Here is a 26,893-nt window from a genome sequence, read left to right as displayed (position 1 = left end):
GAGCTACGGGGAACAACAACCGAAGCGGTCACGTGTGTTCTCCGTTATGAATACCAAAGTGTCCTCTGGGTGGTGGTGGTGGGTAGAATACCGAGCAAAATTTTACTCTTCGAATTTCTGTACCCCAAAGGACACAAAAGGCCCGGATACCTTAGCCTATGCTGTGCTCTACACCAGGGCCTTCCCATAAGACGGTAAAGTAGCCGAAGCGTGATGCTGGCCACAAACAGTCATCTTGGGCCGTGGTTAAAATTACAATCCGCTTCCCCATACTTTTTATAGCGTTGCATTAGATGAACCGTCTGAAGCTTTTTAATCCTTAATAATCCAGCCCGTACCGCAAAGTAAACACAATGCTTCACCATCACAAAGATCAGCTGCTGTTTAAGGAAATAATCTACGCTTACAGTATGAATAATATGAAATTCACATACAAAATACAGATTTACTGACTCTAACAGCATGTGGTACATATAGTTACCACTGAGCTCTAAGGGTCTGCGTCTTCATAGCCTGGTATTTTATCTGAACACAAGAATAAGTAGGTCATTAAGGCGTGGTGTTTAATATACCGCAAAGAGAACTTTACCTCTTTTCTCTTACCACGGAATACAATTTAACCTTCGATACTTCAGGAATTATTACGTTTCTGTTATTTTCCTTTGTAATTTCGGTCTGGTTTCTTCGAAATCTTCATTGTAATTCAACGCCAAAAGCACACATAGCAACAACACCAACAACAAAAACAATATCGTGCAATACAAAGTTTCGTACCAGTTACTTTGCTTTGAGAAATATGTTATTTGGTGCAAAAATATGGGAGAATTTAAAATATCATATAAATACATCTCAGATAATTTGTCTTCGTCCCTTGAGAAGGAGCAAACCAAATTTATATACAGAAACATTAACAACAAGAAGGCTGTTTGGCTACATAAAATAATACAAAATAGGAAAACATTCTTTTCTACAGCGAAAATGTTGACCTACGGTGAACTTCTAGACGCATTCAGATACGACGCGGGAGTGCAGTGCCAATGCTACTTAAACGCGAGCACACACAAAATTTCCTGAAAACGCACAATTTTTGAGAATTATAACTGCATGTTTTGTGAGAATTTCATAATCATTTTCAAGACAAGGCTAGGCCTTGTACCAAACATATTTTATTCGATGACAGAGCTGATTATGTTAAAATAATCACACTCCGAACTATGAAGCCGTATGGGGATTGGAGGTAAAACTCCATCCATTCTCGATTTCAGCAGTAGATGGCTCTGGCTGAATAACCCCAAGTACCCACTCGGTAGGAAGTGAGTGAGTTCGTGGGGAGTCCCCCGCCGAGAACTTTCCCGGAAAGTCGCAGAAATCAAGGAACAAATTACGGCGAAGGCACGAGAACTGTTAAACCGTTTCTAATTTCCTAACTTGTTCGATGTGATACGAGTCCAATCTTTGCTTCGTTAACAGTTTAAAATATGGATCACAGAGAAATTTGCAGTTCCTAATTTCGTATAAATCCGTTTGGTGGTTAGGTGGCTGTGACGCGGGAAACTTTTTGAACACCCTATTACTTTGTGCTGAGAACATGAAATGCAATTTATGAAGTTGTCTTGCAATTCTGAGGTGTGCTGAAAACTCCTTACGAGCGATGCGCCTGTAGGACAGAGAAGGGGCTGACTGGATTAAGATACTGACAGCACCAACTGCATTTCGAAATGAGTTCCTATCTCCTGTCACCAGACGAGAACGAACATCAATCTAAAAACGAGCTACGCGGATAAACAGTGTAATATAATGCCATAAACAAAGCACGTTTTGGGGGGGGGGGGGGCGCTGTGAAGTTTGCACAAAAAACTCTGACAGTTTCATTAGTCATTAATAATTAAATAATTACCTGATGACAATCTCGTTGCCTCAGTTTGTTGTACGTGTGACAAACAGAGCCCGTTGGCGCTAGTTCTGCGTTTGCATGTGGCCTGGTTCATTTGTACCAGGGGTGTACACCGCAGCCCCCACTAACGAACAGCTCACGGCCAAACGACACTATTCGTTGACTACTGAATTAAAATGAGATTACAGCCACGTTATTTCCGGAGGTTAGTGAAAATTATTCGTCAATTTCTATACACAACTTCTAAAGGCACAGATGTACACCAAAATAAAGTGACATGAGGCTTCATAATAAGGGAAGTTCCTATTTGTTAGATATTCTTTACCAAATACTCCTCCCCCAATATTGTCAGGGCGATTAAGTCGAGAAGAATGAGATGGGCTGGGCATGTAGCGCGCATGGATGGGACAAGAGGTGTGCACCGGGTACTGGTTGGGAAGCCTGAGGGGAAGAGACCTCTAGGAAGACCTAGACGTAGATGGGAGGATAATCTCAGGCGGGATCTATGGGAGATAGGAGTCGAAGGAGACTGGATTTTGTTGGCCCAGGACAGGGTCCGGTGGAGGGCTTTGGTTAATTCGGTGATGAACCTCCGGGTTCCGTAAGCCATCTGGTTGGTTGGGTCCACTATTTGGGAAGCCTGAGGGGAAGAGACCCCTGGGGAGACCTAGACGTAGATGGGAGGATAATCTCAGGTGGGATCTATGGGAGATAGGAGTTGAAGGAGACTGGATTTTGTTGGTCCAGGACAGTGCCCGGTGGAGGGCTTTGGTTAATTCGGTGATGAACCTTCGGGTTCCGTAAGCCATCTGGTTGGTTGGGTCCACTATTTGGGAAGCCTGAAGGGAAGAGACCTCTAGGAAGACCTAGACGTAGATGGGAGGATAATCTCAGGCGGGATCTATGGGAGATAGGAGTCGAAGGAGACTGGATTTTGTTGGTCCAGGACAGTGCCCGGTGGAGGGCTTTGGTTAATTCGGTGATGAACCTTCCGGTTCGGTAAGACATCCAATTAGTTAGTTAGTAAGTTAGTTAGTCCTCAAATAAAATAAGGGCAAGGCTGCAGAACGCATGAGGAGATGAGAAAATATTACAAAATTTTTGTCTGGAAGCCTGAAAGACAGAGTCGTGCATTGGAGGACCATATCGAAACGTGTCTCGCTAGCAGTGTTGACTGGATGCAACTGGCTCACGAATTAGACTGCTAGCAAGCTGTTGTGAACACTGTTCTGAATTTTGGGGTTTTATAAAGGCGGGGAATTTCCTCACTATCTCAGTGACTGTCAGATTCTAAAGGACTGTGCCACGTGAAGTTAGGTCAGGTCACTTTGGTTAGGTAAAGTTAGGTGGAAATGTTCATTCAGACGGATGCTGAAACACCATCAGCCCATGTCGTATTCGAAAATTAACATTTTCCTTGTAAATCGTCTCGATTGAAAATATTCTTTTCTCCCTCCAATAAAGTTGGATGAAAGAGTGAATTTATTTTCAAATATTCCTCTAAGCTAAAGTACTGAACTAGTACTAAGCAGTGGTCGAAGAATACTTATATCCATTTATATTCTTCTGGTTAAGAGCTTAGTTGTGATTAAAAATTCAAGCAATTAAAATTAACATTCAGTATTCACGTGTGTGTAAGGCAAGGTTGTTACCTAAACCTGAAAGTAAAGCATTTATATGCTTAATGGTAAACTTTCAGTTAAGTTTCCTGTTATAAGTACTTTTTACTTAAGAATTTCGTCTAGTTGAAAATTACTGTCTTCCGATTTGTTGCGCCCTACCGACGTTTCAGAGTTGCTTACTGTTTCCAACATCAATAATTTCTGAAACGTCGGTAAACGTCAGGGCAACAACCCACTAGACAGTTATCTCCATATTCGCTGCAGTAATAACTTCAAATTTTTCAACGAGATTGTTTTCGAAATGAGACCTCGTCAAGACTCCTGATTCTTTCCCAATTTTCGAATTCTATGTCCTCCCTCTGTCCACAGGAGAAAAATCGGGTAGTCTGTTCGCCGAAGCTGGCTTGTATCTTGAATTTCATGTACTACATTAACTGAGTGCCCGCGTACTACTGGCATCTAAACGCACGTCTTCTGTTCTCAAATATCTGCTGCCATCTACACGAAACTTTCCTTACTAACAGCGGCAAATTATAATACACCCAACAAATCGTAGTTTCGAATCGTTGTAATAGATTTACACATTAAACATTTTCCATACGAAGCATCACGTCCTATAAATTACAAAACATATCACAAACATGTGTAAAAGTACATCTTACCTCACTTCAGAATCGCATGTCCTTGAAAGCACTTCATACTACACGCAAACACCGTCAGCCATATTGCCACCCAGATGACTGACGCTGCTACCAACTGCTACATACTTTAACCTATCTACAAAAAAAAACCCTAGATGGTATTTTTGCCAAAGGATACTTTTTTCATAGAACGTCGGTGTTTAACACTGCCAGTGGCAGAAATGAGTCTTTATTTTTTAACTGAACTAATGGCGGGTTTGAAATAAAATTCCACGTAATATTGACATTTGAAATTCAAAGATGAAAGTTACTCCACAACGTTGGTAAGTACCCACGAGTCCACATGACGTCACAACCGAGAAGGACAGCCAATAACATATATTATATTATAATACTTACAAAAGAAACATGACAAAAGAAAAATTCCTACAAAATTCAACGCAACAGAATTTCTATCGTCTTCCCGCATCATAATTTAATAACATTGACTGCTCCAGGCCACTGGTCTAAGCGATGCTTCTTTGCTTTATATAAATACAAAGCCTATATAGCGTACACACGTCGTAATGTAAACGACAATCCAGCCACAAACCTCCGAAATCCATTGACCGCCATTCTCAGACCTGCATATCAGATTATTTACCTTTTGACTACAAACACTGGACTTAGAAATGCAATTTATTTTACGTCTTATCTGCACAGTTACGAGAAACAAGTCAGAACAGCAGCTGCACAGATCAATCACGTGACCTCCCAATCGTTGGCAAGACAGTGCACCCACAAAATCGATTAACTAGTTCATTTATCCGGTGGCAAAACGTCTGGAGAAATTGTGAGGGCGATTCAAAACTAATTGTCCACACTTCTCTATAAGCAACGACCTCGTGTGCCACTGAAGCTTCTTATATTAAGCGTTAAACAGCTTTACCATACGAAATTTTAAACATTAAGGACAAACTTCACGCATAGAAAACTAATTGAATAAACTGAGGAACAATTATGTCTACTTTTTCATCTTCTGTCCACAGAAAGCTGTAATACGTGCCTTCATTTCTGAACATCTTTTACTTTCCCTAATATCTTAGACCCACAATTTATTACGTTCGCTCCTCCATTCCTACTTTCTTTCGATCGCCAGCCACGTGAGCACAGTTTAGTAGCACGCCAAATGCAAATCTACAGGCTTCGACACGAGGATCCGTAATATTTCCATACCCTTGAACAACTTCATTATGAGCAACCATGCATTTATTTTGAATCTGAGTACCGAATGGCACACTCCATAATCAGCCAGCTGATTTATAAAAAAAATATCAGCGACTTTAGTAATTCTTCAAACATACCTTGAAGATGGAGAGACACACGTAGTCTTAGAAACAGCTGGCTGCTCGAAAAATAATATTATTTCGCCTTGTAAGTGTTAAGCCAAATCTCAGTGGAATTCGTTCTTCATTTTCTTCGTTCACTCCAACAAAGCACTAGAGCAGAATCTAAAAATTGGCCACGACCACTTCCTTCCAAGTGTTTCCCAGTTATTAAGTCATAATCGTCCTTCCACTGTCTACCTGATGCTACATACAGCTTTTAAAGCCTTTCTATAGGCCACGACCACATCCTTACATAATGTACTCAGACGATCGTTCGAAGCTCTGGGTCTGTACCTTATGGAGTCGATAAAATATCGCTAAATAACACAACAGTCGATACATTGCAATTTCATATAAGAACTATTCATAACCGAACGTCTTTGTCGAGTGGTTATCATTCCCGCTTCGCATTCGGGAGGTCCCGGCTTCAAATCGCGGCCCGGAAACCGGTCATCCTGACGGGTGGCGCGCCTTCGTGGTTTTACTCAGTGACTTCAGGCAAATACCGTAATAGTACCTTAAATCAGGTCACGACCGCATCTTTCCGCATCCTTTCTAATTCATTACCCACTATCATCCTCTCATTAGACGCTACAACTCTGAGTTACTGAAAAAGCTTCGTTTGTTAAACTATTAATAAATATCTATAAGATACATAATTTATATACGGACTGGCCGCTATTTCAAACTTCCGTGCACCTAAGGTTAGCGACACAAATCCATTTCACATCGATTTTATTGATTTGAGAAATAATGTTATATTTAACATCACAGATTGACATGTCACAATGTTCATACTTGTTTTATGAAGTCGTCACTTGTCTTGTAGTGACTGTACTCGCACAGAACGGCGAAGGCGGTGAACAGCAGAGACAAGGAATAAAAATCCAGCCACTGACAATCCAAATAACATAAATAAAACACGATGAAAATATTGAATCATTGAAATTTCGGGCTGAGACAGAGCAATGGGATTGATACGCATGCCAACAAATGGCTCTCAGTAACAGTACAGTCCCTGCGCAGTGCATTCGTCATCAGAAAATTCAAGCTTCTGTTTGTTTGTTTGTTTGTTTGTTTCATCGTCTCAGGGAGAAACAGCAGTTCTGAACAAAAGTCAAGAACTTTTTTAATACATGGAACAGACAAGCTTCAGTTGTGATATACATTAATTCATTTCACTTTGAATTAAACAGTTCATCGTGGTTCATGTATGAGCTTATGGCCTGAAAGATTAAATTGAACGTAATAATTTACAGTGATCACAAAACTTCGTCTATTAAACTATACGTTTTCCTAACAGTTACAGCGACCCTGTCTCCTCGTCTCCTACCAAAAACATTAAATCACATAAAACCAAGTCATTATAATTTACTTTTACATATTAGAGTACGTTTCCTAGGGCTCGGATGGGGGACACAAGAAATATGTACAGAATTTTGGTGGTGAAACCTCTTGAAACACTAAGGAGATAAGATAAGATGGGAGTGGATGCAACTGGCTGAACTTTGTGCGTGATTACTCTCTTATGATTGAAACAAATTTTTAAGTGCTTCAGTATCAGATGCCAGTATCTCCTCCAGCAAAACTAATTACATTCTAGTACACTCTTCAATAATCTGAAATTACTTTCTTTTCGACGCGTATAAATATTATATTAGCCAATGCATAAACAAAATTACAATCTGTAAGCCACTTCCAACAAGCGTCTATACAAAAAACGCCCGTCTGACCAGTAGAGAATGTTGATGGATTATTCATCGCCTGTCGCTTTTATAGCGAACGTCACTGGAACATAGATTTGTTGCCTTCCAATTTTGATTAGTGACAAATAGGTCCGAATCAGTTTTACCACTTGACTTTCAAACTTTCTCTTACAAAGAAACAAACAAAAAAGATAGAAAAAAAATAGCAGGCTACGAATTATGAGAATGCAAAGCACCGCGAGTACAATGAATGTTTTATAAATTCCATTTCTAAGAAAAAAAAAAATTTTTTTTACATTCATCACCTCCTGTTGGTCTTTGTGGGTGCAGGTGACGAGATTACAGAAACTGAATATTCGTATGTGAAAAGAACAAAACGACACGTTTCTATCAATCAATAAACTGAAGTGAAGTGACGTGAAGTTTAATCACATGCTGGAAGGCAGAATGGCGTTCCACTGCTCGCGCTTGAGTAGGGAATTGGGAAGGCGTCTGTCCCTTTGCTACACCGTGAACTCTGAGCAGAAGGGGCGGCAGATGGCAGTGGGGGGTGGGGGGTGGGGGGGGGTGTAAGCCGGGGGCCAGGACAGCGCGACTTCTGATGTTCCTAGAAGGTGTTATGTGTTAAGCTTCGAAGCAAAATGAGATTTATTCGAGATTTCTACTCGTGCTGCCCCCATCCTTAGTGACCGCCTGTCCATAAGTAATGACCTACATTTGTTTCTTAGAGCCTCTAATATCTGATCCTCTGAAAAGGCCTATCAAAGTATTGCACTCATTTCGTACTTAAACAATTTATTCAAGTGTTTTCACCAAAAAAAAAAAAAAAACACTTAAGTACCCAATCAGCAAACAAACGGCATTTTAGTTTCAAAAACGAAAATAAAGAACCGAAATTACATTTAGAACGGTAAGCAGATTAAATTCGATTTTTTTATATCTTACGCTTGAGAAAAATTGTCTTTCGGATTCATAACTAAAAGCTGTTAAAGTGAAATGTAATTCTGCCCGCTGTTTTCTGTTTTACCCTGAGGTAAGAAAATAGTTTCAGGATGTCGGGTGACAGGATTCTGAGTTCAGGGTCTGTGAAAGTGGAACGGAAAATACGAAGAGCACAATTATAGAATGCATTCATTATTTTCAGTACTGTTATCCACACATAATACATGAATAGAGAATTGCTCGCTACGTTCTCACGAAAAATCACCGGTGGTACTTAAGAACACATTTTTACCGAAAAGTGTAACAAGACAACATATAACCTAAAAGTAAAACCATTATTTACCATTAGTCAATTACAAATGACTCAAAGAGTCGACACTTACCGATCTGCCTTGCTGTGTATATAAGTACACGTACATAGTAAGCCTGAAGATGGTTCATTGAAAACCGAAACATGTCGTGAAAAAGATGATGCCCTAATTGTAAATCGAAGATTTCGATATAAAGAGCATCATTTTAATATATTTTAAATATTTTAAATATTAAATGTTAATTGTAGTAATAATATTTTAATATTTAATAAAATATTTTATTGTGATTAGACGGTTAAAATTAAACAATTATAAACAATAGTAAGCCTAATTAAACAGACTTACCATAGCAACGGAGCAGATTGATACTGGGGGTTAATGACGCCAAGCATTGAATTTAGCATTAATTTCAATTATTCGCCACTTCAGAGTCGACCATTCATTCCCGCATTACTGGGCTGTCATGACGATAGGTATTTTTATCGGTGGTGACAAGCTTTTCGATGGAACCCTGGAGATGGAGGCTATGCGTTCCTACTGAACTCTGGTAACCACCTACGAAACTACAAGGCGTCACATTACAGAAGATACCAACGCACATTTTAATCGCCGTGATAACCTCAAATCTATTTTACGTAGTCTGTCAAAAGAAGATTTCTCGACATTCGTTCAAGAATTAATGCGAATGGACACGCCCACTAACCTAAGCTAAGCTAACCTAACCTAACTTAACCTAACCTAACGTAACATAACGTAACCTAACCCTACATAACCTAACTTAACCTAACCTCTCCTCGCGTCTGCTTTGCTGAGAGAGAAGTGTCGAACCCTCGGACCGCCTCGCGAATCTGCAAGACCGAAGTCATTTCGTTCCGGTTTATAATTGCGGATTATCGCTGTAACAAGCGAGAAGGAGCCAGAAGGCGCTAATGCCGTGTAATATTTCATTCACAGCATGAAAGAGGGATATTTATAGCTAAGCAAAGTGTGAAAGGCGGGCGAAGTGCGAGGAACATTGTGATTCAAATGTCGCCGGCTAAGAACCCGGGAGCCACTCTATTCGAAAAACCGTTTCGGGGGGAGGGGGCATGTCGGTATTGTTGCATATTCGTGGCGTGCCACACGACAGTCAGCGGCGTCTCTGCGCAACGTTATTGTCGAGCTCACGCGTCACTCCGCACTCGAAACAGGCTCGCAGCATGCGAGGAATTAACGAGTGTTTAGGGAAATTTCTCGGATGGAAAACAGACACACACAGATTCAGCTTAAGACAGTTTTCGACATGATCTGGTTCCCTCTATCAACTGCATTTCTTTGAAGGTTGTTTTATGATAAAAAAAAATTAATCATAATTCTTCAGATTATTTTACAATTCATCAACAAGTAAAGTTATGTATGCACCAAGTGATATGAGAAAATGCTTATGCATTATTAATATGTGAGCCTAGCAGCCATGATCGTAAGGTGAGAGAAGCTACAGAATTTGACAGTGTTATTCTCGTGGGTTGTGACTCCCTGTGGGGTTCAAGATGGTGGCAGCGCGTTCGTTTTTCAGTAACGCTGGTACAGACGACGAGACTGCACGGTGTCATAACATTCCGAACTTCAGTGCGACCAGAACATCAGATCTCACCGCAGAACCCAGTCAAGACAGCGGATGACTCGGTAAGCGGTCTCATGGACCGTGGAGTCAGGCCGGATCATCCTAAGATCTCACTGAAAGTCTCTTAACGGCAAATCGCTTGCAAATCATAACAGAAGAAAAACGTGACAAAACTGTTTAACTTTACGGTACGACATGGATACTTAGTACATCAAAATGGCATTTAATGTTTTTGTATCTATAAATTCGAGCTTATAAATGCGAGGGTCGGTAACTTTATATATGCAGACGAAAATTATTGACAAGTAGCGTCAAAGTTCAATCCACAAATTGTTTTAAATGAATCACAAAACTGTATATTTCGAAACTTGTCCCAAAGTAATTTTGATAGTCCTCTCTCGCGTTTATCTGTTGAAAAAATAAATAATGGAAAAAAATAACCTAACCTAACCTAACCTAACCTAACCTAACATAACATAACCTAACATAACATAACATAACCTAACCTAACCTAACCTAACCTAAACTAACGTAACCTAACCTAACCTAACCTAACCTAACCTATTCTGAATCTTCACAATAATAAAGTCTTCGAGGAGTTTGTCATTTAAAGACACTTTAAGTACTTGCTAGCTAAGCTATGACCCAACTCCTTATTTCTATATTGCACTCAGAATTTATTTTTGTTTCATTTCAATGTCTGGCAGTTCGGATGTACAGTCAACAATCTGATGTGGTATTCAGTTTTCTGGGGGTTTTGGTGTTTTGATTACGTCATAGGATTTGTTGATGTCTTTAGAATTATGACCATTATTCTATGATATTTTTCTGAATAAGCTTAGTCTCTTTATCAAAGTCCTCTTTGGAAAATAGTATTTTGTGCAATCTGTTCACAAGGAAATTGAATGCAGCTCGTTTGTGAGAATTAGGATGGTTTGATGTTTTATTACGTCTGAGAATGTGGGTTACCTGTAGATGCCTAATTGGAATTCTTTTGTGTGTCTAAAAATTAATTTCTTATTATTTTCTGCTCCCATTTTGCATTTTAAATTGTTGTGCATGTCGTTATGATCTCTAGAATGTCTTTAGCTGTGGTAAAAGATTCGTCGAAAATAATTATAAAGTCATCCAAATACCTAGCGATCAATTTAACACAGAAGAAACGAGTTGTATTTTGTGTTTATTTTCCAGGAAGATGCTAAAATTGTCCATCTTTTCTCGAATATTCGCTGCGTTCTGAAGCATTGTTACCAGACCTTGTATTGTTGTCTAATCCGGCACAAACCTGTCAAGATATGTGCCGCGAAACGCTTAACAAACTTCAGCAAACGATGCAAGGTAATTGACAGAATTCGCACGAGTTCTGCTCGCGAATATGTTACCGGCAAACTATGGAATCCGGCAATGTATAGAATACCTAAAGTCAATAGGCAAAGTATGAAATTCAGGCATTCTATGGAATGCCCAGACATTTTATAAACTACCTCAGATTCTTTAGGGAAATTATATAACAAATAAGTTTCTATAATACGATTCATACAGTTTTATTTTATCCTTTATGTTTGTAAAAACTTAATATAAAACAATTTTTTAATTCTCAAAATTTTTGTTATGTTCAGATTGAGTAGCTTGGTGTTTTCGCGACTATCTTGAACAACTTCCATCTTTAAAAGTAGGTCACCGGATAAGGTCAGTGACTTTAGGCGATTAGGAAAAATCTGACGTACTTCTCAGTCTCTATTTGAACGTAACTATTAAAAAATATTTCCCACATAACGAACAGAGAAATCATAACTAAAATTTTACCATAATATTCCGCTAATTTGTTCTGTTCGACTGTCTGTGCGACTTCGTTGCAGGATTTTTCGGCGACACGTGTGCACCAGCCGCCACTGAGCACGCCGATCCCGATCACACGGTTTCTATAGGAACAGAAGCCGTTTTCTTATGCTGCAGCAGAATAAAGAGGTGGAAGAATCAATGTCTGCCAAGTTGAATAAGATTAATAACAGAAAACGTCTCTCCTACCTCGAATTCAGAACTGGGTTAGTACTCTTAAAATTCGCGTCTCAAAAAAAAAGACTGTACCTGGTATCCTACAGTGGAAGAACGAATTACATACTTTGACACTGGATAGAAATCATCGACATGATGTTTCAGAAATCTGTTATTGGTTTTTGTTAGTCTGTCTGTTGCAATGAAACAACCGTTCTCAATCGATAATGATCTCTTTGTATTTCCGGAAGTACGTCACTCGCATACACTTTTCTCTAACTTCAAATTCCATGACACGCCTGTTATAGGTTATTGTTCTAATATTATCTGTGGCCAAACAGTAAATTGCAAATAACTTGAAATAAACTGGCATTTATCTTTACGGATGAATACACGGGCATTAGTAATTATTTGCCAGATTCTCCTCTCGTTCCACCGCCTTGTCGTGCCAGAAACTACTCTTCGTTTGCATTAATGGTACAGAGACTACAGAACTTCCGGCTTTTTGTGCAGCAAAACTCGGCTGAAAGTTTCGCACAGACCCACATAATGACAATCGTCAACTTCAGAAACCTCCAGAACAGAGGCATTAAAATACGACTCCGAATTTGTATGTAACAAAACAGAATCACGACTTGTCCTTGTGTTAAAACACTAAAATATATGTACCAAAATTCCACTCGAAATCGATAGCACAAAAATCGTGCCTTCCACATATCGATTACCTTAGTTAAGTACTACTTACAGCGGACATTCAGTTAAAATACAACTTCCGTTCCCTAATGTTAAGTTTGGCGAGTACCTGCTAATAGTTTGGACTGGAGAGATAGGAATTCTGAGGATTCTGTTAAGAATCTTCTCGTAAACTGAGCAGTTACAACAAAATATTGTGGAACAGATAAAATCGCGGTGAGAATTATAACTAAAAATGATACTAGCAGTCAGTTCTCCCGTTTCGAGTCAAACTATCCCAGAACCTTGGTCTTCGGAACCACTGATAGGTGCCCGCCCGCACCAAATCATCCCACCGACACGGATCCTCTGCCCCGTGTCGAAATTCGATAATTCGTCTCACGTAACCTCCCGGCAAATAACAAACTCTTTCCTCCACTATCCCCTCCTCGTCTTTTCCGTCTATTTCTTACCATTTTACAGCCCCTAAAGCCATGTGAGAATTGTTCGGCGTAGGCTCACGCAGACCACGCTCCATCGAAATGAATCTGGAAGGATTTAATCCCACCCGAAATGTACCCCCCGCCTGCCCCTTTTATAAGGGACGGGGTATAAAAATCTTCCATAATGCAGTCTGCTACAAACCAGCAGAGATTTAATTCAGTTGTCCTTCGTTCCTCGAGGCAAACGCCACGATTATGTCTTAATTAATTTAACTAATTGAACTCGCGTCCATTTTCCCTGTCAGATACGAATATGGAAGGTGAAAAATACAACTATTAACGTTTGTACGCTTGGAAGTGTTCATTTCGATATGTAAGTCTGTTTCTCATCATGTACGGCCTCCTGACACAGCTCTGAATAAATTTTATTCGTGAGTTTTCAAATATAAATTCCTTAGTAAAGAGTCTATAAATTATCACGTCAGTCAAGACTGACTTACACTTATTACAATTTAACATGAATCTTGAATAAATTGTTAGAGGCACAATATGAATTAATTTTATAATGTAACATTCTTTCCACAACAAATATCATGTTTAACTTCGGCTTTCATGAATAAGTCCCATCAAATTTAGTAGGTTTTTCAGCGTATCGACAAGCACTGTAGTTACCATCTTCATGATGACTGTGTTTTTCCGGGCTTAAGAAGTCTTTATATAGGTCTGTATAAGTGAATCCTAACCTATCCCGAAGGCATACACCATGAAGACAGCACCTGAAATGTCTCTCGAAACGTTGGAAAAACGTTCAACACTCGATGCAGTTTATCACCTAAAGTCGAAGATGTCGCTACACCAAGTTCGATCAGAGGTAGCGCCACGTGTGTCCGTCATTGACGCCCCCAGTTCAGACGCCGGTGGCCGCTGAACGCAAATTCTCCACCGCATTCTTGGGGCCTGGACACTGTCAGCTCCCGAATCCTCTTAAGGCGTCTGGGAAGGACAATCTAATTTCATACTTGAGCGGTCTGCGGTATGGACTTACGTGTTTCGTGGGAAATCCAAGAATCCAGATAACTAAGGATAGGCAGCCTTGGACATAAGTAAATCCACAGTAACAAAGCTCACAGCCACGTAACTCCACGTCCAGATGCCATTCTCCATAATAACAAGTCTTACTTGAGTTACAAAAACACAGACTTTTATTTTCATGATCTTCAGACTGTCTGTCTGTCTGTCCGCTAGTAGAAGCATCCAGCCACCTGACCGATTTCGTTCAAACTCGGTAAGCTAATACTTCATGACATCTTGCTAAGGTTCAGTCAAGCTCCATTTTCGTTCTTGGATATTTAAGGAAATTTAAATACATATTTTAAAGTTTTCGCAGATTCTGTTAGAACTAGGCTTTTGACATTTGTTGTACGAATGCTAAGATTTAAAACCCTTTTGAGTAATAATCTCCTCAAGATTATAAATTTATGTCGGAGGCTAACCAATCAGGAAGCTGTTTGTTCAGCATATCCTCTATGACTACGGATCGCCTTATCAGACCACGGCCTCAGGGCGAGCCAAGACGTGATGACAAGGGAACAATTAACCCGAACGCCTGAAACCTATTCTGGCTAGCAATTATCCTCTCGCACTTGACACTAACTTAGACAATGAAGATATCCACCATATTTATAGAATCACAAACTTTATTGGCATTTGTAATGGGGTAACTGAAACCAGTCCACACGTTACCACCCCATTCATCAAAGACGTCATGCCATCTATGCCCAGGTCTCCCAAGTTATCTCTTCTCTTGGGATTGTCCTATCACACCATTATCCGTGAACTTCACTCCAGCCTCCAGTATTTTGGTACTTAACCTTTCGAATCTTCACATCTTCATCTGCACCACGCCCTTAAATATCGTTACTAAATCATCATTTCTTTGGGGAGAGACAAAATTTTGGCCTTCCATAAAAATAATATATACAGTTATGTTGTTAATACTTGTGACTTTAGACAAGGTAAACAGAGAGGCAAAATTCAAAATTGTATCTCCAGGATTTGATCTGATCTTAAGTTTAATCTTAACTGACGATTTTAATATAATTTTGGTATGTTACGATCTTTTACAAAGCACTTCCAACCTGGCACATTTTAAAGGCTTTAAAAGCCGTTTTTACATCATCTGCCTGCACCACGTCATGGTGACTGCACATGGATATATAATAGCACGTATTTTTCCTGCATTAACAATCTTCTTTTTATATTCTGCACGAATACCCACATCTTCTTAAAGGACTGTATTTCAAACACTGGCGTATTATTTTATGACTAGTTAGTTAACGTAAAAAGATTTTTTTGTCCAGAAACTTTAGGTTTTATTTTATAAATTTTGATACAGCAGTAGTTAATGTATTTATATTTTATAATCTGTGTTTCATTTTCAGTGAATGAATATCTTGCTGTTTTTATACAAATTAATAAATTATTTAAATTATTATTGTTCTTGATAGGGATAACTGAGACAGATGTAGGCTGATTGCAACCAACACGAATCGTATTATTTTTAAATGTCAGACTTAATCACTATTTTCTAAACGCACTGGAAAGTCGAATAAATTTAGATATGGCTTACATTTCATTCAAATCGACTGGATTAGACAATTAAACAAAAAATGTAAGGTTTCCTCAAACGCAAATACTTTGCCCATACAACTCTGTACCAGGTAATTAACTAAGAACCTGTCAACATTTTGAATAATGGGTGTCATTAGTTTTCGATGTCTTCAGCCTCTGTCTGCCAGGTGATATATCATCACACAAATTGTTTGAAGAGACATTGTTATGTTGTTGACAGCCCACAAATAATGAAAGTGGTATTTTCTCGAAAAAAAAAAGTTTCATATGATTAATCATGCGACGGGTGTTTTGAAATGCTACAGATGGCGGTGGGTTGCTTAACAAGTCGACGTTAAACGTTGGAGCCTCAAGGCTAACAGCCCAGGCGCAAATTTTGGTAATTATGGTGTCCACGAACCGAAATTTAAATGTAACCGCTCATACCTAATGCATTTCACAAACCAGAGAAGCAATCTATTCATCTCGGAATACTCTTCCGGCAACACTTTAAACGACAGTGGTAACTATATGTACCACCTCTCTTGATTTTAAGCTACTTCGTATTTTGTCCACATACAGTATTTATAGCTTTCGTATGAATCCCAGTACAAACGTCGATTATTTTCGTCAACCAGCTGAACTATGTAATGGTGAAGTGTGCTGTTTTCTTTGCGGTACGGACTGAATTCTTAAATATTATTAGACGAGCTTTGTATCATTTACGTTTCTCCGCTTTCTTTACATTTGTCCTCTTATTGATAATGTTACAGTTTAAAAGACTGGGAGATGAATTATTTTGGATGTGGAGAATCAGCCGTGGCTTATTTAAGGAACGGTCCTGGCTGTTACACAAAAGAAACACAGGACGCGAGTGCGTGCTACATGGTCGGTCCAGTGGCCGAGACTCTGAGGTCCACCCACAGTTACCTCTCCTCTTTATTTCCACGATCAAACTGCTGTACACCCCCGAGGGCGCCCGGGTCACACGGACCGACCGCGCAATTTCTCCTGCGAGTGGGATTACGTCCCTCTGCCGGGATCATCAGCTCCCTGATGAGCACAGGACATCCCACGCTCCCTTCACAATTACCACCGTTACGCGGAGCACCGAGCCACTTCGAGCCGATGTACTTGCAACGGTGCGTAACAGCGGAAAGATAAATCTGTAAACGCGTCCCCAGACGCAAATTTGGCTCACGAAAAGGTTACGAAACTGCGCATGTCAGCTTTTCGCCATGACCGTTTGAACGCAACGGCTAGAGAGCGCTGAATGTTGCCGACACGCGCCAATTTTGGTTAAAACCGGGCAACAGCATCAGGCACTGTCATGTTGAGCAACATCGTCTTCGGTTACCTGCACAAGACACAGGATGCGCCCCTTCCAAACCCGTTGAGAGACAGCGGTGGGCTTCTGGGTGCAGAGGAATGGTGAGAATCCCTCCAGGACGCAGACTGCGCAAGTACAACTTTGCGAGCGCAACTCCCACGGGAACGGAGAAGTTATCAATCCGTGTTCCAGCTGGGGTGGTGGGGAGGGGGTCACAGGATGTCTGTGTGACATGTTCTCCATCAAGGTGACGGATGTCTCGCTCCTTCTGAGTCCAACAGTTTACTCTTGGACTCATTAAGACAAAGAAACTAGAGTCCAACACGTTCTCGTCAGTCTGCAGTAAAATTACTTTACCTGAAGCAGGGGTTGGTAAGAAGAGGCTTTAATGTGTCTTAACAAACATTTCTATCACGTGTCATGGTGTATGGGGGACGAGGTAACGAGGCTCCACATTCTTCAAACCCAGGCCCAGACGCAAAATGCTTGGAAGTTTTATTCTCCTGTCACTCTGACTCCTGACAGTCATCGGGGAAATATATGAGTCCGCAGGAATTAATTAATTAATTAATTAATTAATTAAATGACCATCACAACGTGGTCGGTGGTAATCTTCCTTTGCAAAAGCCTACATAAAAAAACCTAGGTCCAAATACCACCAGAAAGATCCATCGTGGTTTCTGCGAAGTCTCTACCAGAAAAGAGCCTTCCATAACCGATCCCGGCCACTACATCGCTTGTCCTCCAAGCAGCATCCATCGAAGTGGCAGTCAATGGTGAGGCACGAACACAGGATCCTTGATGTGCCACCAAAAGATAAAATCAAGTGGAGTGAGGCCAGAGAACGAGGTCCTATCAATTTCTCTGGAAGCTTGTTATTATCGAAGTCGGTCCCTTCCTGTAGAAATGCGGAACACGACGTCGCCAGGACTGTGTCCTCACAAAACAGGTATCAGGCGTTGCCGTGAAAAATCTAATATCCCAGTTCAGGCCACCCTTTGCCGCGAGCATGGTCCGTTCACGAGCAGAACGCAGTGAAATCATCTGCTTCAACATTACACCGAATGGCGAAATAATGTCGGGAGAGAAGAAGCGTTTGTGTGGCTTCAAGAACGTGGCAGGCAAATCCTTACAAGAGAAGAAATATTTTGTATTGTTACATGGATGTCAACAACGCTTACAAATGTTGGCGTATAGTTATGGCCGTGTTTTAAATGGAACACGCCGTGTTACAGACTGCCCGTATAATTCTGCGAAAGTGTTCGGCCGACTTGTTCACGTGTCCAGCACAAGCTAACAACAACGGACGGCTGTCTGACGGCTACGAGCCACGGGGCGGACTGTTGCTACCTTCATGTTCCGGATACGACACACAAATAATCTGTTAAAGCGTCACTAATCTCTCAGCGTTAGAAAAGACCTTATTTTGAAATTCACACGTGCACTGTATAAAATTTTGTTTAAAACAGAAAATAAGGTTGAGTGAGTTCCAATGTAAAAGTCTGACTCCATACTACAGAGAAGCTCCAGGGGGGGTGGATTTCTACTGGAGAAGCCATATTGGTACAGAATATTTGCATATCTATCACAGTTCATTCTTATACATTTTAAGTTAATTAATTCTTGTTCTGAGGCTTAAAGAGGGCAGATGTCTGTCAGTGCGTATCTCCAAAAGCAAAGGAGAGAAGGAGACTTGTAAAATTATAATATTTCACGAACGAGTTCTGCGAAAATGTAAACAAAAGTTATCATGCTGTGATAGCTAGCGATCTGGATAGAAGATGTGGTATCACTGAAGGAGGCTGTACCCGGAAACAAAACGTAGAACCACTAAGACTCTCTTTTAGACATTAAAATATCCACAAACCCACGTGGAAACTGAAAGTTATATCCCAAAAACAGACTAGGCTTTCGTTAACAAGGAAGGGTGGGCCACTTGTGCATGGAACAAGAATATTCAGAGGTTCAAACGCGTTCTGTGACCCTTCAAAGCTGACAAGAATCACGCTTTTATGTTGAACAGAAATATAATTTGTTGCATTATCTTTGCAGATCGCACTGTAAGTACAAAAGTTTTACGGGTGCATTCGTTTCACGATCGCAAGACTTCACTGCTCACTATTTTGCGTTTCTTGCTACCTGAGTCGCCATCATCAGAACTTTCCCGCAATTTCGTAACGATCAGTGTTGGCAACATGACAACAGAAACAATTCCCCCGTTTTATTCAGTCTTTACTTAGAAGAAATTGCCCGCAATTGATTTGACATACTAACGACGCACTTGACTGTGGATGGAGCCTTCCTCTTTACCGACGGTCAGAATAATTGTCGAAACTAAGACGAATCACAAGACGTTCTCCATTAATCAAGAGGATCGCAGGGAAATATAGTTTGAACGTCTCTTCACATAAAGCGAAAATGACGGCATTTGCTCGAGATAAAGTACTTAGAGTAAGATTTGAGGTTATCACAGCGATGGGTATGAAGATATCCGTCTTCTGGGTTGTTGCGCTGTGTAGTCTGGTCGATGTTTACCAACGTTTCAGAGGTCATACTGCCTCCATCATCAGGGCGATGAGTATGAAGATTTCTGTCTTCTGGGTTGTTACGCTGTGTAGTCTGGTCGATGTTAACCAACGTTTCAGAGGTCATACTGCCTCCATCATCAGGGCGATGAGTATGAAGATTTCTGTCTTCTGGGTTGTTACGCTGTGTAGTCTGGTCGATGTTAACCAACGTTTCAGAGGTCATACTGCCTCCATCATCAGGGCGATGAGTATGAAGATTTGTGTCTTCTGGGTTGTTGCGCTGTGTAGTCTGGTCGATGTTAACCAACGTTTCAGAGGTCATACTGCCTCCGTCATCAGGGCGATCACATTCATAGCCCTGATGACGGAGGCAGTATGACCTCCGAAACGTTGGTAAACTTCTACCAGTCTACACGACTCTACAACCCAGAAGACGGAAATCTTCATACTCATCGCCCTGATGAGGGAGGCAGTATGACCTCTGAAAAGTTTGTAAACATCGACCAGACTACACAGCGCAACAACCCAGAAGACGGAAATCTTCACTTAGATAGAGTAAAGTATATAAAATACGTAAAAAGTGCTGTTGAAGCTGCTTCATCAATTGAGAATCACGGACACGACAGTGACAGCTGGACCCTGAGAAGAGACGAACTAAGGCCAGAAGCAGCCGAGACGCGGTTGCGGGTTTTAGATCGGAAATGAGGTAAAGAAATCGAGGAAAACTTACAAATCCCAGCAACCGTGAGAAAATTGAGGTTTATAGAACATGTCAGAGAGACGCCTCAGAGCTACAAGCCGAGGGTTCATCCTACAGTGGTCACATCGACTGGAAAGGGCCGATATCGGCCAGCGCTTTCAACTGACGAAGTTCGGTAGGAGAGCAGTTGAAGGGTCGAAGGGTTTCAACCTCTTTCTTACCTTCAGTACAAAGAGCCGCCTTTAACTTTAATCTGATATCACCACAGACATCTCCCAAACAATATTTTGGGAACCCACAAACCTGTCTCCCGTTCACACACTTTTCAACAAGCAATTTCATAAATACTTATCCAGAAGACACGTGGGTGAGTAGTTTAAATACTTTGCTAGTCTGATTCACAGGAAACGCTTTACTGCTTGTGGTTTTGAGCCGGATAAAGTAAACAAGTTTAAAAGCGTGTTTACTTAGTCGGCTCTTCGCTATCCAGCGGCTCATATAAGCAGTTTGAGTGCGACGTTTAACTGTAAATTTTCTATCCATGTGGTACCTTCAACTGAGACTACGACACCTCGTTACGATAGTGTAAGAATAAATTATTATACCAATAACACAGGATGCACGGAAGATAACGCCGTATTTCTAGCAAGTTACATACAGACCAAAGTACACACAGCTCGTACAGCTCAAGCGTTATTGAAGAAAGGTGTTGAAAGATGAATGACTGGGATACAGGAGTCAGCGACGTAATTTAATAACTTATCTCCTCGAAAACAGCGAACCTGGTTTAATTAGCTAACGGAAGTATCTGGAGGACGGGAGGATCCTTGTAATTTTTAATTAAACACTGAATACGCGCAGACCAGCCCAAGCCGGAGATAAAGGCAGAGTTTTCTCTGTTTTCTTTTGCGTTCCACTGAAAAATAAACAATTGTGTGACAGGTCTACGTGTGAATCTGTAATGAACCGTTGGCCCGTCAAAGCGATGGCAAAATGTACTTATTTTACATCTTTACCTGGTCCGTAATTTCTTCCAACATATCATCAAGTGATGTATATATACATATTAAAATTATAATTCCGCTGATATCCAGAGCATGGCTCCTGAACAAAAGTGTTGTGGGTTCGAATCCCACTCGACAGATGTCACGCGCTCAAAAAGTCATGTAACAAGCGGTTTGGAAAGCTGGAAACCAGAAGGCAAAGCTCGTAGATTAATTAAAGAAATATTTGAAAATATCCTGATAACTTTTACATATGTTTAATGTTACATGAATCAGGATCAGTTACGCGCCAAATAATCCGAACCATGACCTGGGACGCCATAATCAAATCTGCGTAGTCGCCTCTTTGGACTGAAATTCATGCATCTCATTGCTTAAATAAACGTTGCAATACAACGATCGCAATATAATAAACATAAAGCTACTTATCATTTAATCTTAGGTGTTTCGCCTTCTTGTTTCATTTCTCTCAGCCCCGCGTGTTTTCAGAACGTCACTCAACAACCGATCCTAATGCCCCCTTCAGTCCGAGCTTCGTCGTGTTTACCGCCACCAATTCGCTCCACGATGTTTTCCAAGAGCTATATTAAGTGATGTCAGCTTTGCAAGTGAACTGAGAAAGTAACACATCGTTCAGTAAAGAGGAATATTATACAGGATGTTCCTAAGTTACGTGAAAAAATGATATACATTTAGGACATCACTATAAAAGGTCCAATGAAAAAGGTGTGGAAATTCTTCCGATAAAAGTTATACAAGATAAAATTTCACGGTTTATAATAATCCAATATCAGTTATCAGAAATGCGAAATGAGCGAGGATTTGCATGTTGCAACAAAATTTGCTCTCTGGTGTCAGTAAGTGTGGTTCACACATACAGTCGCCCTATAATTTGCGATAGAATTTTGAAACATCCTGTATGTCGTATACGAATACAGAATGTACCAGAGTCCACTTCGTTTCAAAATTTCGATACGTTGGATCATCTCAAAACAATGTTCCTCGTCTGTGCCGTTTCATTTTGCTACAGAATCTATACAAATGAAAGCTGTGATACGAACGCAGGTAAAATATTCAATGTTTCTTCTAATATTTTCGTTTGAGGCCGCTTTTCGAAACTTGCTAGAAGCCCATTAAAAATTAGACATCTCGCTATGAATTCTTTGTAATGCACAAGACGTCTTTCGTTTCGACAAGAATTTGCTGAATAATCCGACCACGTGTCTGCTCTTTTAATGGCAAATCCTCTAACAGTCGTTTTATGCAAATTTTGGGAGGAAAGCTTTCAGGGAAGTGGAAAATTGTGCCCTTTAATCTTCATTATGGGAACCAGACAGTTCGGTGGATAATCTCGGATTTAACGTTAAATACCTTGTATTCAGGGGGTGTGGAACACGGTCAAACAATGAAACGAACTACGTGTACCAACATTACACGTGCCTTGTCGCCATGGCGAGGAGCTTCCTGAGGCCTCCTTCAGCGACTGAACGGCGACATTTTGTTCATCTGCTGGACTCCACAAGAATCAAAAGCAGTCCACGTATTTTTCAAATCAGTTTTATGTTAATTCAGTTCTAAAGGATTCTGACGATGGTGGATTACCTTAAAATTATTCACTATCTAGACTTTGTTCCGCATACACGTTTGTTTGTTTGTTTGTTGTTTGCTCAGACTACAAGATATAACGTCGGATAAAAAAATTGAACAGGATATGGAAGGAAACGGTCATTGCGTCCCTGGGAGGATTTGAAAAACCACAAAAAGCCTCAGTCTGGACAGCCCTAATCTGTGACGAGACCAGAACCAGGAACCTCCCAAATACGAAGAATGCTAAATACTTGGTCGAGACTTTCGAAGCCCTCATACTGACATTTTGAAGGCAGTAATCTAATACTCCAGACACAAATCTGGTGTTTCGAAAAACTTACTGACTAGTCCCATACGCGAGTTTCAATGTCGGTAAACAAAATTGAAAAAAAAAAAAATGCTGTCCCGCTATACGCCATGTAGGCGTTTGGGGGAAGAGACGGTATAGCTCCTACTCATTCTTAACCTCGACACCAGATGGGGTAAATGATCAGCATCAATTTTAACCCTTTTTTAAATAATATTTAAGAATTCAGGCCGTACCGCGAAGAAAACACTACACTTCACAATTACAGACATCGATTGGTTAATCTTGTTTAAGGAAATAATCGCTGCGTACTCGTGAAAGCCACAAGAACACCCTGTTTTTAAAACGCCGAATTACGAATCGTTAAAGTAGGAGGTACATATAGATACAGCTTAATGTCATCCTTCCATCTATTATTATATTTTTCAATTAGTCTCCTGCTTTCAGATTATATTTCTCGTGTTTCCTGTGTGTGTAGAAACTAGACCCACGAGGAAATAGTGTAGTATCTGTACTGTTGGTAGCACTGAAGGCTATACATTTACAACGAAAAATGGGAGCAGAGATCACCGGAGGATAAAACTGCAAAATAACTCATCTGGAAAATGTGTTCTTCCGTCGTTAATGGATTTCTTCGCTCCATTCATTTCTCACACTACAGAGTTCAAGAGTGACAGGGCCACAGACAGAAGACATTAGTTTACATTTTCATTCGCGCGAAATTAACCTAAGTGAGAGTATTTAATTTGCGATTACAAAACAATGCATTACCTATGTGTAAAAATTATTCCGTGCATTAACGAGTGTACATTATATTAATACAACTTAAATAAATTTTCTAAAATTTTCTAAAATAACTCTGGCGACGTCCGCGTTTTCCAAATAAAAATGTTAAGGACACTCCTGTTACCATGGCAACACCGACATTTGTTGCAGTTTGTATATTTATTCTACGGTTAATTTATTAACCAAGGTATGACACGTAACCGTAAGAGAACTGATTAATACACACATGTTTCAAGCTAAGAACGGCAGAACAAATGATGACGTGGCTTTTTAAATGATGGTTTGAACAAAATTCCTGTTTTCATTAATTCCATAAAATGTGCGTTGCATATCGCATACTTGTGAATTCCTGGCATTGTGCAGAAAAGTCTGACAAGGAGGGAATTTAATTGCTAAACCAACTGTCAACTCTGTCAAACCACACGAGGGCGTGGGCGTAAATCGGAGACTTGTGTCGTTTTTGTAAACAATAACGATGTTTGAAACTCGTAAACAGCCTTTAGGAATTAAGAGTGATACAAATGCAAATTCATATGAAAGCCGCCAACTGCGAATTAGGAACGTGTTGAAATTCATAACAAAGATTGGGAGTGCCTCAGAAGAGGAAACTGAGACGAATATTTGGATTCAGGACAGAGACGACAGGAGCCTGGAGAAAATCACACAATACAGAGCTTCATAATGCGAACACTTCGCCATATATGATTATTGTTATTAAACAAAAAAAAAATGATACCATGAGCTGTAGAACAAATACGAGAATTTATTAATCCATAAATTCACGTAGAATGGGATCGAAAAAATTTGTATGGTAAGAAACTTTCAAAAATGTAACTGTCCTTAAGGCAAACTGTTTTAAAATGGCGGACGTACTAAGTATTTAAGTAGGTTTCAGTTTGGCAGCGAAAATTAAGGGGAAATTAAAGTTAGAACACGTGACATCCAGTCAATATCTCCCGGACTACAAACAGCAATATCCCAAAACACTCATCATCTTCATGCTAGCCGCTGTGATAACCTGAAAACTCACTCATTAAGAAACAGAATTTATCAGTTAGGAGAAACAAGCATTTTCCGCTCTGATGTAGGATTTCAGGTTACCAAGGCGGTGAGTCTGAAGATGTCTTCTGGGTTATTCCGCCGTGTAGTCAGGTAGACGCTCACCGACGTTTCAGAGGTCCCTGCTGCCTCCATCACCAGGGAGATCTACACCGCGCAACAACTCAGAATAGGAGCGATCTTAATTTTCCGCTCGTGTTTTGTTTATAATTCTGCGCTCTGTACCAAACAAAAGCCTCCACGCTGCTTTTCAATCACAATAAGGCGCCGAAATTGTATTTCCTTTTCTGATTTGTGTATGGCCTAGGTTTCCGTTTACTTTTAAGTAAATTACGTCCGACTCGGGAAACTTCTTTAAGCAAGTTTATGAGAGTTTAATTTTGAGTCGAGTAAACCCGCGGAGGATCTTTATTGAAGCGAATCTGCAAAGGCTGTAGACTACTTGGATGGGCTTACCGACCTGCTGGCAGTGTGAATGGATTTATGTTGGGACCAGAGACCACACTCTGCTCTGACGGCAATGCGGGATTTTATACGGGGAACAGAGGACGCCCTGAAGTGCGACGGGATGCATACGTATTAGGGAATCACAAGTAGAGGTCGGATTTAGTGAACGTTCAATCTGCTTGTAAATCTGCGGTTATTCCCCCGATAAAATTTTATGAAACGAAAATTGGTAGACAAGCCAACTGATAAATCGAAAGAAACAGACAGACAGACAGACAGACCGAAAGGAATAAAGTGTAACAAACAAAACGAATTTGTCAAAGGAGATCAGGGCTTTCTTTGGACAATCAATATTCTTTAGTTATAAATGAACTTTCCCGCTGGTATTGAATCCCAATAACACAAACAGTCCACTGAACCATAATATAAACTAATCCATTACAATTCGTAACCCGTTTCCTTAAGATCGATTTTATTATAACATATTGTACGATACGATATCGTTGTACCTTATCTCTCCATTGATATTCCAACGAGTTATCTTTATTGATATTTCCTGCCAACATCTAAAATATAAAACCCTTGCCTTCCCATGCGTAATATATGTACAGATCCTAAATATCTAATCGCGATGTTGTCCAAAAACTGAAATAAAAAAAATCGTGATTCGTGGCCATTAAAATCAATTACTCTATCACATGAAATGTCATTATAATTGGCGATTTTGTGGTAATATAAGCTATTTTTACTAAATTTCGATCAATGTGACTTTAAAGATGTGTTTCTTTGTCTCTGAGACATGCCTGAGCTAAAATAAAGTTTAAAAGCCTGAGTATGGACTTAATCCAACTGTATTAAGACGCATTGAGTAAGCTTATATTTCTCGTATAAATGGTCAAAGCAGAAGGCGGCCCCATAACTACAGAATGACGGAAGGCTTGGTCTTAGCGTCATGAGAATCTCATATCCTACTCTGAAGGTAACAAGCCTTCTTTAAGTCTAGCAGATACTTAGCGACGTTTCACAGGCTGTTACCGCCTCCATCATCAGGGCGATCATCGCCGAAGGCAGCCATTTTCAAATTATGATTCTTCATGCGTCAATAACGAGACACACATCCGTACAAGGTAACGAATGAGTGAACGCGGGGGGTGAATGGGTGGGTTTGTAGTTTGACGGGCGTGAAACGTTCAGACGGTCGGGTGAACAGTTGAACGTCTGAGCCAGGAGTCGCCTCGCCCTCAGAAAAGTCGAGGAACGAGAAGGCGACAGACATACAGACACTTGAAATTCTTTCAGTTTCGTATTCCAGGTCCAAGGATGAGACAATCATGTCGGC

At 40.3% G+C, this 26,893-nt stretch overlaps 1 protein-coding gene across 6 annotated transcripts in view; it reads right to left on the bottom strand.

Moving 5' to 3' along the window:
• Positions 1 to 26,893, bottom strand: part of LOC110836787 (uncharacterized) — a 648,071-nt gene that overhangs the window by 396,913 nt on the left and 224,265 nt on the right. The window contains exon 1 of one of the 6 annotated variants that reach the window (XM_087340436.1): positions 4,179 to 4,243. The exons of the other annotated variants lie outside the window; for them this stretch is intronic. The gene's annotated coding sequence lies outside the window, so the exon portion shown is untranslated. Of the gene's footprint in view, positions 1 to 4,178; positions 4,244 to 26,893 lie in introns of those variants that run through there. 6 annotated transcript variants of the gene reach the window in all.

This window comes from Zootermopsis nevadensis, unplaced genomic scaffold (assembly GCF_977971745.1).
Source record: "Zootermopsis nevadensis isolate Lab colony 2312 unplaced genomic scaffold, Znev_1.0 Znev_ptg000061l, whole genome shotgun sequence".
In the NCBI taxonomy this organism is placed as follows: domain Eukaryota; kingdom Metazoa; phylum Arthropoda; class Insecta; order Blattodea; family Termopsidae; genus Zootermopsis; species Zootermopsis nevadensis.
Note: the sequence above shows the minus strand (reverse complement) of the source record. Positions and strands in the feature narration are given on the sequence as shown.